Source organism: Manis pentadactyla, chromosome 10, assembly GCF_030020395.1.
Source record: "Manis pentadactyla isolate mManPen7 chromosome 10, mManPen7.hap1, whole genome shotgun sequence".
NCBI lineage: Eukaryota > Metazoa > Chordata > Mammalia > Pholidota > Manidae > Manis > Manis pentadactyla.
This window is the reverse complement of record NC_080028.1, coordinates 78,552,716-78,571,318: the sequence shown is the minus strand read 5'-3', so window position 1 is coordinate 78,571,318 and position 18,603 is coordinate 78,552,716. Positions and strand designations below refer to the sequence as shown.

Here is an 18,603-nt window from a genome sequence, read left to right as displayed (position 1 = left end):
ACTCAGTCCTCACCCCTCTTGTGGGAGTTCCAATGTCAGTGCATAGGACAAAAATTATATCCACCCTTATGATGCCCTGAGCACCTTGAGCATGTTTTTATGAACATTAACTCCGGGTTCCCGACAATGAGAAACAGGAGTGTGGTGGCCCCCACTCCACACACCCAGAGAGGAAGGCCAAGTTGCCCATCCACCTAAAATCTAACCTTATGGCTTTCTCCCCCAAGCTCCTATTGCAGGGCTGTTGGCTAACACCACTGGATGCTGCCCTCGAGAGAGACATGAGAACCTTTCTAGTTGCTCCTTCAGGAAGATTCACAGAAACAAGATCATAGGCTAAAGGACATAAACACCTGTCCAGCTCTTTTGAACTCCAGGAGCATTTCTCTGACGGGCTAACCCCGCCACCGTCGCCCTCGTTAACGCTGGGGCAGTGTGTGTGTCCCTGTCTCACACGTGCCGTGGGGCTCAGTCTGCCCCTTCAGAACTGCCACACGGATTTGCTTTCAGCTTGTTTCTCCTGGGTGGGGACAGGACCGCAGGAGGCCGAGGAGGCTCCTCTGGCACTCCCCATGAGGAACATGGTCTCCAGCCCTCAGTTCCCAGCTGCCCTCGCCAAGCCGTTATGGGAACCCAAATGCCAGTCCAGATGCCCTGAGCACAACGGGCTCTGTTAGCCAGTGAAGTGGGTGTCGTGAAGCTGGGACAAAAGTGTCCTTGTGCTGCTGTGGGCCTGGGGCAGGGTGGTGGACGCACAGCCGGGCCTTCACCAAGGAGGCCAGGCCGGGAGAATAGTGATGGTGTCTTTTTTTCCTCGTTTAGCGCAGTCCTGGGAGCCAGGAACCCTGGGTGCGTGCACTCATCCATCCATCCTGGGGGGACTCCTGAGTGCAGATCCCGTACCCAAAATGAGAAACAGCCCGAAGGCTCCCTGATGGGGCGCAGGGCCGCCTGAGTGAGACAGAAGGGACCCAGCTGCCCTTTGTCACCCTCTCCCGGCCCAGCAAACCTAGCCAGGACCCAGCGCAGGTGACAGGCCCCGCCCGCCACACTCCAGGGCCTCCTCTTTCCTGAGCCACCTCCTCTCCTGGACCTGCTCTCTGGTCTAGTTCACGAAAAATGACTCCGCCTCTGTCTCTCCGGCTTCCGCACCCTGTGTGTGCCCCTCTCCCCCGCCCCCACCTCCCACCGCCCCGGGCGCACCAGACCCAGACGCAGCTGGGGCTCGCGCGCACTGGCGAGCTGGAGCAGAGCCTGCTACTGGAGAAGACCAGGTCGAGCGGCTGCTCCGAGAATTAGCGACAACAGGGTGACATGCTGCCGCTGCCCGCCACTGCCTTGGCCCCGTCACATCCCTTCGGCCTCTCTGTTTTATTGTTTTCTGTCTTTGTCTGCTCTCCTCATTGTTTTCTCCTTTTGCGCCGCTTCCAGGAGGGAGGTAGAGGGTTAGGGACGTGCTCAGGCTTCACTGCCACATAGTACTTGTTGGGGGGAGGGGTCTTCACTGGCCAGCTCATGGTCCCACTGGCTGGGACTGTCCTGTGAGACCCTTCCCTTCCTCCCTCCCCATCCATTGCCTCGATGGGCTTTGTGTATGGCCAGAAATCGATTGCCTCTTGGGCACATTCTGCCCCAAATGTGGGCAGGCACGGGGACAGCCTGTCCACACCTGCCTTCTCCCCAGGCTGGGAAGTCAGGGACCGCAGACCCAGGTCTCTCTAGCCCAGGGGGTCTTAAATATGGTGGTAGGAGGGGCCAGCCTGAAGGACATGGGGCTCTGTGTCAGCCCTAGGGTCAGGCTGTTAAGATACAGTGGGTCAGGGCATGGGTCATAGGCCAGGGAAGCTCTGCTTGGGGGTGAGGTCCTGCTAAGCCAGGGCCTGGTATTGAGTCCAGGCTCTGGGCCCAGCTGACCCCTTCATGTGTCAGGGCAGGCCCCCTGTGCAGGCACATACATCCAAACAGCTGGCCAGCCGCACCCAGCACATAGCCGCGCTGTAGTTGTCTTGGCAAAGCAACTAAACAGCCAGCAAGCAGTGATTGGTAAAAACCACCACAAACAGCATGTGCCTGGGAGGTGGGCAGCAGTCAGTTTCTGTAGGTCAGCCTTAGCCCACGAATGGTGTATGCACTGGCATCTGGGTCCCTTTGCATGCACTGGCCATTGCTGGGTGACCTCTTGGGCCTGCAGTAGTGTGTCATGCAGTAGGCAAGTGTGTGCATGAAGGCTGCTTGCAGAAACTGAGTGGTGGTGGGCAGGCGTTAGCCCTCCTCACAGGACATCTTGGGCTAGGGTTCAACCCGATTACAAAAACAAAAACAGGTTTACTGAACTCTAAGGGTCACTTTCAGAAACAAAATTTTTTAAGCTTGTAAAAGATTTAAAACTTTTAAATATATTGCTTCCAAATCTATGGCCATTGACATGGTCTGGATGGGGTTTTAGAGGATGAAGCTTCTGATCTCAGGGTTTTCCATCAGAAGGTGGGTCTGGGAGCACGAATTTTGTTGTGCTTTAGGCATTAAACCCTTCCTTGGCCACGCCCTCCAGACGTGAATCAGCCCCTCTGATTCAACCCCGATTGTCTGGGGACCTTCCAAGAGCAGGACAATGCAAAATTCCATCACCTCTGCTCTTTAAAAATAGTATGAACCTAGAGAAAGCCATAACTCCTGGTTTGTCCAAGGTACCTCGGGTGGCAGGGAAAGGTGATTCCTTGAATCACTGGGGTACAAGCCAGGGAAGTCTTCCTGGAGGCTGTGGCTGGCAGGGCCACAGACAGCCGGCACTCAGGTGGAGTTGAGCGCCCTTCCCTTCCTGTGGCCGTCCCTCACTGGGGCTGGGGCCCTTGATGGGGGAGGCCCTGCCTTGCCCCTGTTGAGTCCCCAGACAGCCCACTGACCCCAGCCTCCCTCTCTCCCTGGTGGCTGACCACAGTGGCCGAGAAGTCACGGGTGCTGCAGCTGGAGGAGGAGTTGACCCTGTGATGCAGCGAGATTGATGAAGCTTGCTGCACTTGGGCCTGCCAACCACCCCGAGGCTGCCGAGACGCTGCGGCTGTGGGAGTGGCTGCTGTCGGCCAGCAAGGAGCACCAGAGGGAGAGCAGAGAGGGGTGCTGCAGGACAGAAAGCCCTGAGGGCCTACCAGGCAGAGGTGGAAAAGCTCCGGGTGGCCAACGAGAAGTACACGCAGGAGGTGGTGGACCTCAAGGCCAAGGTCCAGCAGACCATCAGTGAGAACATGGGGCTCATGGACAACTGGAAGTCCAAGCTGGACTCACTGGCCTCGGACCACCAGAAGTTCCTGGAGGACCTCAAGGCCACCCTGAACTCAGGCCCGGGTGCCCAGCAGAAGGAGATCAGAGAGCTGAAGGCTGTGATGGAGGGCACCAAGATGGAGGACCAGCTGGAGCTGGGCAACCTGCAGGCCAAGCACAACATCGAGACAGCCATGCATGTGAAGGAGAAGGAGGGCCTGTGGCAGAAGCTGCAGGAGACCCAGAATGAGCTGGCCAGGCTGCAGCAGCACTGGCAGGCCCAGCTGGAGGTGCAGGCCAGCCAGCACCAGATAGAGCTGCCAGAGGCCTGGGAGCAGTGCCGCGATGCCAGCTGTGGGTGCATGAGCTGGAGAAGCTGGATGTGGAGTACGGGCAGTGGGCACAGGCCATCGAGTTCCTCAAGGAACAGATCTCCCTGGCTGACAGGAAGATGCTGGATTACGAGGTGCTGCAGCGGTCTAAAGCCCAGAGCAAGCAGGAAGCTGAGAGGCTGTGGGAGAAGCTTCTGGTCGCCGAAAACAGACTCCAGGCTCTCGAGTCCCTGTGCTTGTCCCAGAACACCAACATAAGCAGCCACCCATGCTGCTGGGTTGGGGTAGGGGAGCCCACGGGCTGCGTGTGAGGGTCCAGCTGCGGAGGGCCTGGGTGTCTACTGGCCACTCTGTCCCATTCTGGGGAGGCATTCTCCTTGTCCCCAGGTGCACACCCGGGGGAGATCAGACGGCATCCGGCTCAGAGGAGAGCCCCTCGTCCCTCTGTCAGTCAGAAGGGCAGCTGGGCCTGGTGACTGGGGTCCCAAGGTGGTCTGATCAGACCAGGCTGGGACCTCACAGGCCAGGCTGCAGAGAAGAACACGTTGGCACCGAGAATGGGTTTCTCCCACTCCCCGAGTCCCTGATTCACCCAGATGACTTCCTGTGGAGGGCGAGCCCCGTGCATTCCCAGGGGGCCTGTCTCCAGCACAAGTGCTTGGAGGTGGCGCCCTTTCTGGCAGTACTAATGAGACTGAGCAACAGTCCAGCAGCCACTTCCTCAGAGTGTGGGCATCCCCAGAGTGGGCTCTGGAAGGCTGGAGGTGGGTGGCCAGAGAGGCTGCTCCCACTAGTACCAGTTTTGCCCCAAATCCAGAAGGCTGAGGCCCTGGGTGCGTGGGCTATGTCCACTCCAGCAGGGCCAGGATGCCTTCGCTGCTTTCTGTTTCTATGGATTTGCTGATTCTACACATTTTCATATAAAGAGCATCATATAATAGGTGGCTTTTTCTGTGTGGCTTCTTTTACTTAGCATAATATAGTGAAGGTTCTTCCATGGTGTAGCAATGTCAGTGCATCATTCCTGTTTAGGGCTGAGTAATAGTCCATCGCATGCACATGCCACAGTTTGTTTATCCATCCACCTGTGGATGACATCTGAACTGTTTCCACATCTTTGGCTGCTGAAAACATGCATGTTTTTAGTGTGCATGTACAGGTATTTGTCAAGTGCCTCTTTGGTGTTCTTTGGGGTGTATACCCAGGAGTGAAATTGCTAGGTCATGTGGCAATTCTATGTTTAACTTTTTCAAGTTTTTGCCCAGCTCTCTTGTTTCTCCTTGCTTATTTTTCCATGTGATTTTAGAATCAGCTTATCTAGTTACACAAAAATTAAAATCTTGTTGGCATTATGTTATATTGGTAGGTTAACTTGTGGAAAGTTAGTATGTTTCCAGCACTGACCATGCATTATCTTTTTTATGACTGTTTTGAGGCCGTCAGTACTGAATACACAAGACTTTGTGACATGGGCACCATTTTTATTATCCTAACTTCCCACTCAAGGAAGCTGACACTTTGAGATAAGTTGCCCAAGACTACACAGTATTGCAGCCTTTTGTTCAGAGTGTGTTACCCAGAGAGGGCTGGTGTGAGAATGAATTTGGACCAGTTTGGACCAATGAGCCCATGTGTAGCTGCGTTTTAGGGTTCCTGCAGATCATCCCCTCGCCCACTGACCTAGAACGCTGATGGCCCTTTGTCTCTCCCTTCTCCAGGCCTTCAGGACAAGCTAAACCAGAGGGACAAAGAGGTGACAGCCTTGATGTCCCAGACCGAGATGCTCAGGACCCAAGTTAGTGGTAAGTCTCTCCTGTGCAGGACAGATGGAGGGGCTTTCACTGGGGCCATGTGGCAGTCAGGTGTGGGGTGCACTGGCACCTGGGTAAGGGCACCCTCTCCACGCTGCCTTGAGGAGAAGGTGACCTGGGCCTGGGCTGCAGTGAGTGGGGAGCAGGATGGATATGATACACATCCATCATATAATCAGGGCCTTGAGCCGGCTTCTTTCCCCAGAGCCAGCTCTGTGTTCCCTCTCCTCTGAAATTCCCTCACCATTTCTGTTTGGTCTTGAAGACTTTTTGGGTTCTCTAGGTCACCTTGATAGGGTATCAGCCCCCAGCCCCTAGAAGAAATACCAGGATTTCAGAACTGGAGGGACGGATGCTCACAGCAGCAGAAAGCAAGACACGGGAGATGAGGACAGAGGGGGAGCCTGGGGACAGGCGGGGGTCTGGAATGTGCGACTTTGTGACAAACTGGCCCTGCTTCTTGTTCACCAGAATGCCAGTGGTAGTGTCCATGAGACAACCCCCATCCTGGGAACTGGTTCCCACCCCCACTCCTCTCCCGTTCCCATCATGTTCGCATGGCATAACTGGTCCTGTCAAAGGTAGTTGGCCTCAAACTCATCGGAGGCGAAGGTGAAGATTTAGCTTTTCCTTGTCCAGGAGCAGTGTAGGCGCCGGTCCCGTCTCGGGGAGGGTGGACTGCTTCCCCTGCCCCTGAGGGCCTGGGCTGCTGTGCTGGGGGGCTCAGGTCTGCTTTTGTAGCTCTTCCCTTGGCCCCTGGCTGCCTGGTTCTGCAGGACGAGAGAGATGCACTCCGTGGAGTGTGTCACTGTGACCCCTGGGAAAACAGGCCCCCTGCCCAGGTTTGGCCCTCTGGTGGGACAGACTCCCATGACCGTTCTGCCCTCTCTCTGCTTTCCCTGCTGGCTGACCCTCAGCACTGGAGAGCATGTGCAAGTCAGGAGAGAAGAAGGTGGACACCCTGCAGAAGAAGTGGCGCTTGGAGGCAGAGCTAGAGGCCGTGTCCCGGAAGACCCACGATGCATCAGGCCAGCTGGTCCTCGTCAGCCAGGAGCTGCTCAGGAAGGAGTGGTGAGTCAGCCGTGGGCTCTGTGGTCACGCTTGCCGGCCCTGCCCCTCACTCCACCTGACATTAGCCAGTCTTTCCCAGAGCAAGGGGGAAGGGCCACATCGTACAGGTAGTTGGCATGACCAATGGTCGCCTAAGTGCCGATGAAGCCTCAGAATCCTTCTTAACACAAGAGAGTTTATAGGAAACCCCCAGGAGAGATTATAGGAAAGATTAGTGGTTCCCAAACTTCTTGGTCTCAGGGGGCCCTTTAAAAAGATTATAAGAGTTTTTTTTTAACTCTTAAAAGTTATTGGGTATTTCCAAATAGTTTTTGTTTATTTATTCTATACTTATATTGTAAATTAAAACTGAGGATTTTTTAAATAGCTATTAAGCCATTTAAAAATAATAATACTAATAATTGCATGTAACATAAACAATACGCTTTGGGGGAAAAGTGCTTTCTGAAACAAACATGGTTTAGTCGGAACAATGGCATTGCTTCACATTTTTGCAGATTTCTTGAGCGTTGGGCTTAGTAGCAGACAGCGGGAGTCTCCTCTCTTCGTCTGCATTTAATCATTGCAACTTGTTATTTTGGTTGAAGGATATTATGAGAATGTAGCCTTACAGAAATATGTAGTTGGGAAAGGGAGAAATGTTTTAATATCCTTTTCAGATAATTATTAATATGCTATGCAGTCACAGGAAAAATTCATTGTACACTCATGAGAAATGACTGTGGAAAGTTCCGTGATTATTATGAAAAAAGTTGTGACCTGTGGACCCCCTGGAAGGGTTTTAGAGACCCCTGAGGGGTCCCCAGACCATATTTTGAGAACCTCTGGGTTACAGTCAATGACATGGTTTGTGTGACCTGTATGAGGCTTTGAAAAAAACAGGCTAGCATTTAAAAATTGGTAGATTTCCTATAAAATCCAGGTTTCTCCAGATTCCCTTAAAAAATTGGAAGGTCTGACAACAGTAGGCTGACTTCCAGCCGGGCAACAACCAGCCGTCGCTGGGGAACACTTGTCTCCTTTCAATGGGCGTGGGTCCTCTGGGCCTCCTCCGTCCCCCACTTGCCTTCATTATTTCTCTCACACCTACTTCGTGGACATGATTCCCCCGCCCCTGTAACTACTTGAGGTTCAACCCAAGTTAAAGGAATCTCATTAGAGTACGAGCGTCTTTTTATAAAGGAAATGCTGTCTCCTCCCCTCTGTAAGTGTGATACACACTTTGGGGTTACTATGACATTCTCTGGAGAACACGGCCCAGCCTAGGAGGGAGTTAAACAGATGCAACAGGCTACTGGGAATATTCCCTCCCTAGCATCGGTGAGCCAGCAGCTGCCACCGCCAGGGCTCCACCGCTGTCTTGCTCCTCATCCCCTCCCCCATCCAACTTGGATAGTTTATCGTCTGTGTTCAGCCCAGTCTCACCTCCTCTGAGGAGTCTGTCTTTCTGCTACCAACAGGCTCATTCCTGCCTATGTCTGTTATCACTCATGCAATTTCCACTTCCCAGAATACCTTCTTTTTGGTCACTTTACCAAATCTAGTACACTATTTAAGGTTTCCTCACAGCTCAGCTTTCCCTTACAGCCTTCCTTTGTTGGTATAGGCCACCCCGAGTCCCTCCATGCTCCCATGGCACTCAGGATGTTGGTGGGAGATCAGCTAGGAATTTGTTGGCAGATTAAACTTGTAGAGATTTATTTTGCTCATGTAACAAGAAATCTGGAAGCAGCGTGGCTGGCAATTAGCTATGGCTCAAGATACCAGTACCAACACATTTGTGTTTCCCTTAGACTCTTCCTCATGGTTGTAAGGTGGCTGCTGAAGCTCCAGCCATCATCATATTTATAGCAGGGAGAAGGAGAAAAGAGAAGGGGCAGTGTCAGCAGATGCCCACTTGGTTCTCAGTTACCCATGGCCACCTAGTCAAGGAATTCTTTCTTCTATAGTAGATGCAGGCAAGAAAAAGGCTTAGAAGGGGTGTGTCTTCTTCCATCCTGGGCCCATGGAAGACAGTGCTAACTGATCACTGCCCTCTTTTCTGCAGAGCCCAGACACAGCCTCAGAACCATTCTCATCACGGTATCCCAGGCAGGCTACTGCCAGTTGGTGAAGAGCTGACATGGGAAATTAAATCCATTTGACATGAGGCCTTTAAAATGTTTTGCTGCACAGGCTCTCTTGAATGAATGCCTTGTTTTGTTTAATTTTTAGTTAAACAAATACTGTATACTCTTTCTTAAAGCCTTTAAGACATTCCCGGAAAGGCCAAGTCCTCTTGACCATCCTATCCCCAAACCCTGGCCCCTCTGGGGCTATAGTCAAGTTGTTCCATGCCTCATATTTCCACTCTGGCCCTGCTGGCACCTAGATGTCATCCTAACAGCCAATGTCCCCTTCAGGGTGGCAGTCCCCAGGCTCCTGGAAAATAGCTGGGGGGTGGGGACGGAGAGGCCAGGGCTGACTGTTATGCTCTGTGCCCCCATCAGGAGCCTGAATGAACTTCGAGTGTTGCTGCTGGAGGCCAGTCGCCACTCCCCAGGGCCTGGGAGGGACCTGAGCTGCAAGGTTCACAAGGCCGAGTGGTGGATCAAGGAGCAAAAACTCAAGGATGACATCCGGGCCTGCGTGAAAAGCTGACCGGGCTAGTCCTTGGGGAAGGGGTGGCTGGGGATGGGGAATGCCAGGGTGGGCTGGGCTACCTGCTATCAGACCATGGGGACTGGTGACTTCCTGGAGCCACCCCCAGGGACAGCCACATCACATTGAGGGTTCAAAACCCCCTAGAACCACAAGCAGGGCCAGCAATGTAGCTGGTGGGGGCCACAAGCAGCCCTTTGCAGGTATCGTGGCTGGCTTGGTGATGCTGTTCTAAGGAAGACTTCCTAGGAATCCAGCCCATCCTGAGGTGGTGTGTGAGCTCCCCCTCCAGGGACATAATCAGCCAGAAACCAGCTCCTCGTTTGGGGTCCTGCAGTGGGGATTCACACATCAGTCTCAGGAAGGCACCTTGAGAGCCTCCCCTGGCCCTGAGGCTCTGGGAGTGAAACTCCTTCACCATCAGGAACAGGAACCTGGGGGAGCTGAGTCCCCAGAGGTGGGGCTGGGGTAGGTGGGGACACCGGTAGCAGGACAAACCCTTCCGCACCCTGTCCCCTGCAGTCGGCCCTGAGGACAGCCCCATGGCCACTTGCTGGGCCTGGTCAACTCTGGGGTGTGGATGGGATCATAAGATCTGGGAGGACCGACCTGGGAGGCTGTTCCAAAGCCCCTCACTGCCCTCCAGCCCAGCCATATGGGCTTAACTGTACTGGAGGTGATGGAAGAGGCCTTGGGCAGGAGGCTGGGACAAGATCCCCCGCAGCCATGGGAGCAGGCCCTGGGCCTGCAGGGTTAAGGGATAAGGGGGGTCACTCTGGCTACACACCCAGATTGTGGGTGTGCAGGCTGCTGGGCCCAGCCACCCTGTGGCCTTCCCAGTCCAGGTGGGTCTGGCCAACAGGGCCAGTCCCAGGGCCTCTGTGGCCTGTCTGGGCACACCGTGGGGGAAGACAGGCCCAGGGGACTTGGGAGCGTGGATTCCCTGAGACTTCTCCAGAGCCATGGGGGGTGGGGGGGTGGCAATGTGGCACTGACTCACCTCTGGGGGCACAAGCTGGTCAAAACCACCCGAGGGCAGCCACTCCCTTGTCTCCCTGCACTGTCCCCAGTGCTGTGGGAGATCCAGGGAAGGGCTTTGTGGTTAGAAACTTCCAGAAGTGAAGAAGGTTGGGTGGAGAGGAAGCTTTGGATGGAGGGGCAGAGCAGAAGGACCTAGAAGCCCCTGGCCAAGGGGCCGCTGTTGGGGGGCTTGAGCCACTGGTACTGAGTGCGCTGTTGGGCATGGGGAGGGAGGGTTCATTTGGGCCCGAGGGTAAAAGGTGGTGAGGCTGGGGTCTGGGACTGAGGAGAAGGGACCCCCATAAAGTAGAGGGAAGGGGGTTGGGGAGGCACACACAGGAAGGGAAGGGGGGTCATGGATTTCAGGACTTGGAGAATGTGGAGCATCTGACAGGCTGGGAAGGCAGGCAGGGGACAAAGGAGATGCCTCGGTGGGGTCCTCGGGTCGGGAGGAAGCCTGAAGTGACGCCCTGAGGTGCTCAGGCCTGGCCCAGAGGTGAGGCGGGCCAGGGGAGTTTGCAGCCTGGAGCAGAGGCCTCCCTGCCCCAGGCTCACCCTCACATCTTCCTCTCTCCTGCTGCTCCCAGGACAAGGATAAGTCCCTGTCGGGTCAGAGGCGCTACTCCCTCGCATCGGCGCCCGAGCTCCTGCGCTGCAGCACCAGCAGATGAGCACGGAGGACGCGCTGCGGGACGCCCTGGACTAGGCTCAGCAGGTGGAGAAGCTCATGGAGGCCATGAGGAGCTGCCCCGACAAGGCCCAGGTGAGCGGGGGCAGGGCTGAGCTGACTAGGTGGGGAGCCCCGAGGCGGGGAGCATGGCCAGGGAAGTCTGGTCTGAACTCTGCCCGGGGGCAACATGGCTTCATCCCGCGGAGCTCAGACTACAGGGGGAGATGCAGCCTTGCCCTGAGAACCTTGGTCTCCGTGGTCCCCGGGGGTCCTGGGAGATCCCCATTCTGAGGAGCTCTGGTCAGTTTGGAGCCTCAGCTGGTTCCGTCAGGAAGACCTTGCCATCTAGTGGACAAACGTGGAACTGCTGCTGCCTGGCAGGCCTGGCTCAGCGTCTGCCCATGGCTCTTACGGGGCCGTCAGCAATTCCAGATCTGCAAGCGGCATCCACCAGCAAGACAAAGCCCACAAACAAGAGGTAAGGGCTGCCTGGCCCCAGGGAGGCGCCCTGCGCCACCCACATCCCTCCAGCACAGGCCGACTCCTTTGTAGGAAAAAACCCTGAAAAGCCACCGAAAATACAAGAATTCCTTATGCAAGAGGCTTTACAATAGAGTCCCTCCAGGAGTGGGAACAGGGAAGTCAAGCTTCATTCAGTTATCATCCTGGTCTTTTATTTTTAACTTTGCTTCTCTTAAAAAAGAAAAAAAACTTTTATTATAAAATAATACATGCCTATCAGGAAACTTGGAAAAAAGAAACCTACAAATTTCATAAAGAAGGAAATACAAGTAGTCCTCCCAGCCAGAGTTGACCACGGTTAGCATTTTTAGGTGCTATTCCTGAAGCTTCCTATGCGTGTGTGTGTGTATTCACATATGGTCAACCCTCATTATTCACAGATTCTATATTTGCAAATTTAATCTACTTGGTCAAATGTATTTATAACCCCAAAATCAATCCTCACGGCACTCTCATGGCCATTCATCAACATGAGCGGAAAAGAGAAAAATTTGCATCAACGTACGTGTTCCCAGATGAGGTTGGCCAAAGTGATGTGCTGTCTTCTTGTTTCAGCTTTCACATTGTAAACAAGCATCCTTTTCACAGTCTGCATAGTGCTGCATTTTTTTGCATCTCCATGCTTTGCGTGGTGGTTTCGCTGTTTAAAATGACCCCCGAGCCCAGTGCTGAAGTACCATCTACTGTTCCTAAGGGTGAGAAGGTTGCGGTGTGCCTGGTGGAGAAAGTGCTTTAGAAAAGCTCCACTGAGGCAGGAGGTACAGTGCTGTTGGCCTTGACTTCATGGTCAATGAGTCAACAATCTGTATTAAATATGGTCGCAGGAAACAGAAGCACACATAAAGCATGGTTCCGTATCCATCACTTTATGGAAATGCCGTGACCAGAGGTTCACAGGAACCCGGCCCTGAATTTCCACTAGAAGCAGTGACTCAATATTCACTAATTCAGCATTCACATGACTGGGTAGTGCATGCCTGCTGCAAATAACGGGGATCGTTAGATTTGTATGTTTATATAGGTATATGTGTATATACATTAACTTTTTACTTGAAAATAATTTCTTACACAAAAGTTGCAAGAATAAAATAGTACCTAGAACATCATATGCCCTTTGCCCCCATCACTTCCATTAATATTTTGCCCCATTTCCTCTAGTTTTGCACTGTGTGTGGATGTGTGTATAATAATACATGTAAGTTGTTTTCAGAACCGTTTTGAGTATAATTAGATGGCCCTAAATACTTGAGGCCATATTTCCTGAGAAAAAGGACGTGGTTTTACATAACCACAGTGCAGTCATCAATGCAGCCAATGTAATGTCTGTGTGAGGATTTTATCTAATCACTCACCATGCTCGCTTTCTTCAGTTTACCTGGGGGCTCCTTCTCCTTCCATGGCTCTTTCCCCCCAGTTCAGGATCCAGCCTGAGGGTTACTGCATTTAGTTATTATTTACTGCAGTCAGTGGTTGTAAGTCTTTAGTCTCTTTTAATCTGGGACATTTCCTCTATTTCTCTTCCATTTTTATGACATGGCATTTTTGAAATAAGTCCCCCCTCCTTTTTTTAATAGAAGATTCCTTATTTTTGGGTTTGTCTGATGGTTCCTCTTGATTAGAGCCAGGTTATACCTTCCAGGCAGGAGCACCTTGTCTGTGTCTTGCCCTTCTCCCGACACCACAGCCGGGGAACATAATGTCCATCTGCCCTTCGTTACTGTTGCGAATTTTGATCACCTAGTCAAGGAGTCTGATTTCTCCACTGTGTATAAGTTACTGGTTTTTTCCTAATGAGCAGTCTGTGGAGAAACCCTAAGACCATGTGAACCCTCTGCTCCTCCCCAAAGCTGCCCCCTGGACTGATCATCTGTTGGTGACTCTTACCTGAGCCAGTCTTTACTGTGATGGTTGCAAAGTGGCACTTACATCATTTAAATAGAGTAGGTATCATACAGTATATTCAATTTCCCTTCCTTTTTTTTTCACTGAATATTTTAAACATAAGCATTTTCTCTCCTCCTTAAGCAATCTCTGTAAATCCTACATTTTATAAAACTGTGGGTATAACATTGGTTTTCTAGAACTTCATGGGCCTGAAGGGTGCCCAGGACGCCTGTGATAGCTGTATCTTTGCTTGGCTGTTATGTTTTAAGGCAGTGCTTGGTGGCCTCCACCCCAAAGTTTACCCCTGGCATTCACTCAGGGTTATAGGCACCCGCTTGGTTCCCATATGCCAGCCCGATCAGGTGGGAGGAGCCCTGTACCAGCTCTGTCCCTGGCCACAGTACTCTCTGAGTGACCCTGGGCAAGGGAGGCAGGAACAGGGGAGGAAGCCCTCATCCTTCCAACTCGGACTTTGGGGCTCCTAGCCACGGTGCTCACCTAGAGACAGGAGAAGCTTGGCCACACAGTCAGCCAAGGGCCAGGCCCATGGGTGAGGGCAGGACCCTGTACCGGACCTGCATGCAGGGCAGCAGGGGAGGTGGCAAGGTTGTGTGTGCCAAGCAGCTGCCGTACGTGAGGTATCCCCCAGGACCTGCTGTCCATACCTTTTGTGGCTTTGTCCTCCCAGCAACCCTGTGAGGTATATGGGGTCATCCCAGTTTACAGACTTGAAAACCCAGGCTGGGAGCCTCAGCTCTGGCTCACATTTCCTCCCACCCAGTCCCCCACACAGGTAACTCAGTGCCTTTGTAAAACCCACCGACTCTTGCCTCTTTCCCTCAACTTCCCCTAGAGTGCTCCTTCCCTCTGGTCTCACCATGACCCAGACACATGGCAGAGACTCTTTCTGCCCCAGGGCCTTGGCACACACTTGTCCTTCTCCCTGGGGCAGGTGCGCTTTCCACCCCCAAGTGTCCCACCCCACTTCCTGCCTGACCCCTCTCTGCCACTTAGAGGCTCTGCTGATCAGTCCCTTGCTCTCTCCAGGAAAAGCCCTGACCCCGAGGGACGCTGTGGAGCGGCCAGTCCACACCAGTGCCCCTCCGGCTTGCCCCAGCAGTGCCCCCTCCAGGCAGGGGCCAGGACTGTCACTTTGGAGACCACAGTGTTCATAACAATGATGCACCCACTGCTGCAGACAATCCCCTGCCTCAGACCCCCTGCCAGACCAGGAGGCTTCCTCAAGCACGACCCTCCACAGAGAGTGGTACAGCCCTAGCCTGGCCCTGGGCCTTCAGCTGGGACACCCTGGACGCCCTGGCAGTTTCTGGAGTTTGTTCTGGGAGGTGAGGTGATATGGCCAGGCCCTAGGGCTGTCTGGGGACCATCTTGGTACCTGGACGTGTCCCTGCCCGCCCTTTCTTCCCCTCCTCCACCTCGGTCCCCCTCAGACCCTAGAGAGTCACTGTTCTGGGAAAGGGTCACAGGAGGCCCGGCTTCATGCAGGTACTGAGGAGAGAAGCCCAGCCCTCAGGAGCCCAGTGGAGACCCCCTTCTCTGCAGCTACTTCCAGGCCAAGGCTGTCCCCAGGGCTTCTTGTCCCCATATACTGAGCCTCCTCCAAGCAGTGGTACAGGTTCCCCTCAGCCTGTCTGCCCAGTGGGGCCCCAAGTTCAGGGTTTGGGAGGCGAGGTCCTTCTTCCCCCACACCCCAACACCAACACACACACACAGCTCCAAGCTGCTGGCCACAGAGTGGTCACCAAGGCCAGAAGCTGCAGTACTGGGAAAGTTTGGAAGCCCCTCTCCTTACTGCCACTACTGACCTGGCTTGGAGCTGGGGTCGGGTGGCCCCGGGGAAGCCCAGAGCCAGGGCTTTAGGCATGTCTTGGCTGGTCAGTAATATGGTGACCCCTGGGCTGACTGGGTGTTCCAGACTGGGCCTCCCACCTGCAGATGTGCCTGTGAAGCTCTGACATAGGCATTCGCGGACCCTTGGCACATGCACACTCAGGGGTCATGCGTGCACACACGGCCACGTGGGGAAGGCATTTGCAGCCAGCCACACTCAGGCCACACCAAAGCTCACACTTGGGTCCCAGGACTGAGCCTCAGACCTGCTAGGTACACGTGGGGCAGCCTAACTGTGCACATACCCAGGTACACGTGGGTGAGTGTTGAGGAATGTGTGTACTGCGCACACTCGTCAGAACGCACATGTGCCAACAGGCCCCTTTTGGTCTCATCAGGTATCTGCCCAGAGCTTTTTAAGCCCCATCTCCTGTAGCCAGGAAAAGCTCCCAAGGGTTGTTGGCAGCAAGAAAAATCAAACTGCCTCTCCTCCTTCCTCTCAAGTGCTCCTGAGTTACTCCAGGCCTGTGTGTGGCAGGAAAGCCAGCACTGGCCCAGCAGCCCCCACCTCTAGAGCTGGAGGGCTGAAAGGTTACTGACCTGTGCCCAGCACCCCTGCAGAGGGCTGGCCTCCACTTGGAGCCTCCCCTGCCAGGGATGAAGGGGGCAGCCTGATGCCCCATTGTGGGGCTCTGACATACACCAGGACCAGCATGCAGTCTGCCCTGGGGGCAGCCAGTTAGCCTCACCGGCCCCCTCCCCTCTCCCCAGTGGCTTTCGGTAGCTCTCGCAGGTGGTTTTATTAACAGCAGTCTACAAGCGATACTTTAGAGCCCTAAAGCAGAGTCAAATACTACTCTTTCAGGCAAAATCAGGCATCTTGCCCACCCACAGGAGGCGCTGATTCATCTACTAATAGCCAAAGGCCCACATCAGGAGCGACTGAGCCCCAGGGTGAGCTTGCAGATGGCCGGTGGCAGAGAAGCTCTATCCTCGTGAGCAGATCTGCCTGCCCCTTGTGGGCTCAGCCACATCTCCTCCCCAAGTCCTCCTGGGCCCTTCCTCTCCCCAAAGTGGAATTGTTGAAGTGTGGAGAGTCTGTGCTCGAGACAATAAAGCTTGTGACTGAGGTCCAGGACTCCTGCAGTTCTCTGCTTCTTTCTGTGGGCATCCTGGGCTCCCAGATGCAGGCATCTCGGTGCCAGGAGTTGGTCTCAATCCCGTTTCACGTGGGTGTCAGCTAATTCCTTACTCATCAAAGTCCAGAGCTGAGCTGCATTGCCCACGCAGAGGGCATTCAGTGGGAACAGGTAGAAAATCAGAGATGGGGCAGCGGTGGGGTGGGCCGGGAGAGGCATTTGTGTCTGGATCTGTTAAGAGGTGTGAGTGGGCCCACAGGAGAAAATGGATTTCCCCAATGCACAAAGTAGTGACAGACCAGCTCACACAAGTTTGATGAGTCTGGTGAGAACACTTAGCACTTCGGGGAGCTGAAGCTATCTCCTGCGGCAAGCTTTCTGTAGATCAAATGAACAGTCAACGTTCTGCAAGCTTCGTGGTCATTTTATAGGCTTTGCAGTTGAAGGTTGCCTCCCTGGGAGACTGAACAAGGTAATGGAGGTTACAAGCTGAATGTGTCTGGGAGCTTTGTACCCTTTCTCAGGTGCTGTATCAGCAGAGGCCTGGAGGAAGCAGTGGGGCCACCCAGGGGCGAGCAAGAGTTTAGGAAAGGGCTGTGTGCACTGGTGTGGACAGGGTTAAGGGAATGCACAGGGGACTCTGGGAAGCCACTGCTACCCCAAAGGGGCAAAACGATAGAACCAGGCAGAAGCAGCAGTGGTGAGAGGGCCCCAGCAGGTGGAGTGGTCCAGCAGAGAAGGAACTGGAGTAAACAGCCCCACCTTGCTCCTGCAGCCCCCCCATTGGCTGAACCCAACCCGAAGTCAAGGCCAAGGAGCCTGCTGGAGGACCAGGGGGCATACAGACCAGCCCTCGGGGCACAGCCAGGATGCAGGGGTGTGCAGAGTGGGTCTGAGGGGTGGGGAGGGATGGAGAGCAATCAACACAGTGTCCATCACAAGACAGATCTGAGATAGGTGCAAACAGCACCTATTCTCTGGGCATCTGCTGCCTCATATAAATGTCTTTTGTCCTTCCACAACTTACCAGCCCAGCATATTGAAATTCAAAGAGCTACTGCAGATAAGATTCTTTCCTCTCAAGACTTAGCGAACACCACGATGGTTTCTGCTCTGTGATGGAGGGACCACCCAGAAAGTGTGTTCCTGGGGTGCAGCCCAGCCCACCACCCTCCAGGTATGTGGGCTGCCCCATTACTCCTCTTACTGAGCCTCAGTTTCCTCATCTGTGGAGAAAATAAAACCAATCTCATGCTCTGGCGGGTCTCAATGAGACCCTGAAGGAGACCTCGGTTAAAGGCTCCACTCGGTTGTTTCTTCCACTGGCCCAGCCTAGGGGGGAGTTGCTCCTTCTCTATCTGCAGGTCCCTGAGGGCCCTATCCCCACCCCTAGTTGGTGGGCCCCTTGGCCATCCAGTTTAGGGGCTGGCAGATTGCTCACACAGGGCAAAGGAGCCCCAAAACTCAAACTCAGCACAGCCACAGGCATCCCTGTGTTGAAGCTGCAGGAGCAGCAGCCCCTGGGCCCAGCCTTGTCAGGGGTATGGAGCAGGGGGCTGGGAGCTCTAGACCAGGCCTGTGCTGACTTTTCTTTTCGAACCTGTAAATTTTGAGATAATTTCAGACTTAGAGAAGAACTGCAAGAATAGTAGGATTCCCAATGTGCCCTTCCCCAGCTTCCCCTCTCATACCCACCTTGCCCACCTGCAGGATGCTGCAAACTAGAACATTGACATTGGCAGACTATTGACTGCAGGAAAGACTTTATTCGGGTTGCACCAGTTTTCCTCTAATGCCCTCTTTCTGTTCCAGAATCCTGTCAACGATCCCATGTGCATTTATCAGGCACGTCATGTCTCCTTAATCTCTGATCTGCCACAGTTTCTCAGACTTTCCTGATCTTTCATAACCCTGACACATTTGAAGAGCACTGAAGAGTTATTTTGTCCAATGCCTCTTAGTTTGGGTTGGTCTGGTGTTTTCTCGTGATTAGATTGAGCACAGAGGTGCTGTCCCTTCTGCACCAATGTCAGGAGGCACCTGATCTCGTTATGTCCTTTTATGGGTGATGGTCACCCTGATCGCTTGATTAGGGTGATTTGATGTACACCAGGGTTCTCCACAGGGAGTTACTCCTTTTCCCTTTGTAATTCACAGCTATTTTGGAGGAGATACCCTGGTATTGTGCAAATATCCGGTTTTTCGTTAAACTTTCCCCACTGATCTTTGCATCCATCCTTGGATCTTGCCTGTGGCAATTATTACTGTGAAATTTGAATAGGGATTTTCTAATTCCTTCACTCTCTCCCTTTATTCACTGAAATTCTTCTGTAAAGAAGAGTAGTCTCTTCTCCCTCATTAACTTATTTCCCAGTTATTTCTTTATATCAATATGGACTCACAGG

General features: G+C 53.6%; 1 pseudogene; it reads left to right on the top strand.

Moving 5' to 3' along the window:
* The first annotated feature begins 1,119 nt into the window (after window positions 1–1,119).
* LOC118928048 (CAP-Gly domain-containing linker protein 2-like) lies at window positions 1,120–14,487 on the top strand (annotated as a pseudogene).
* Window positions 14,488–18,603: the final 4,116 nt, after the last annotated feature.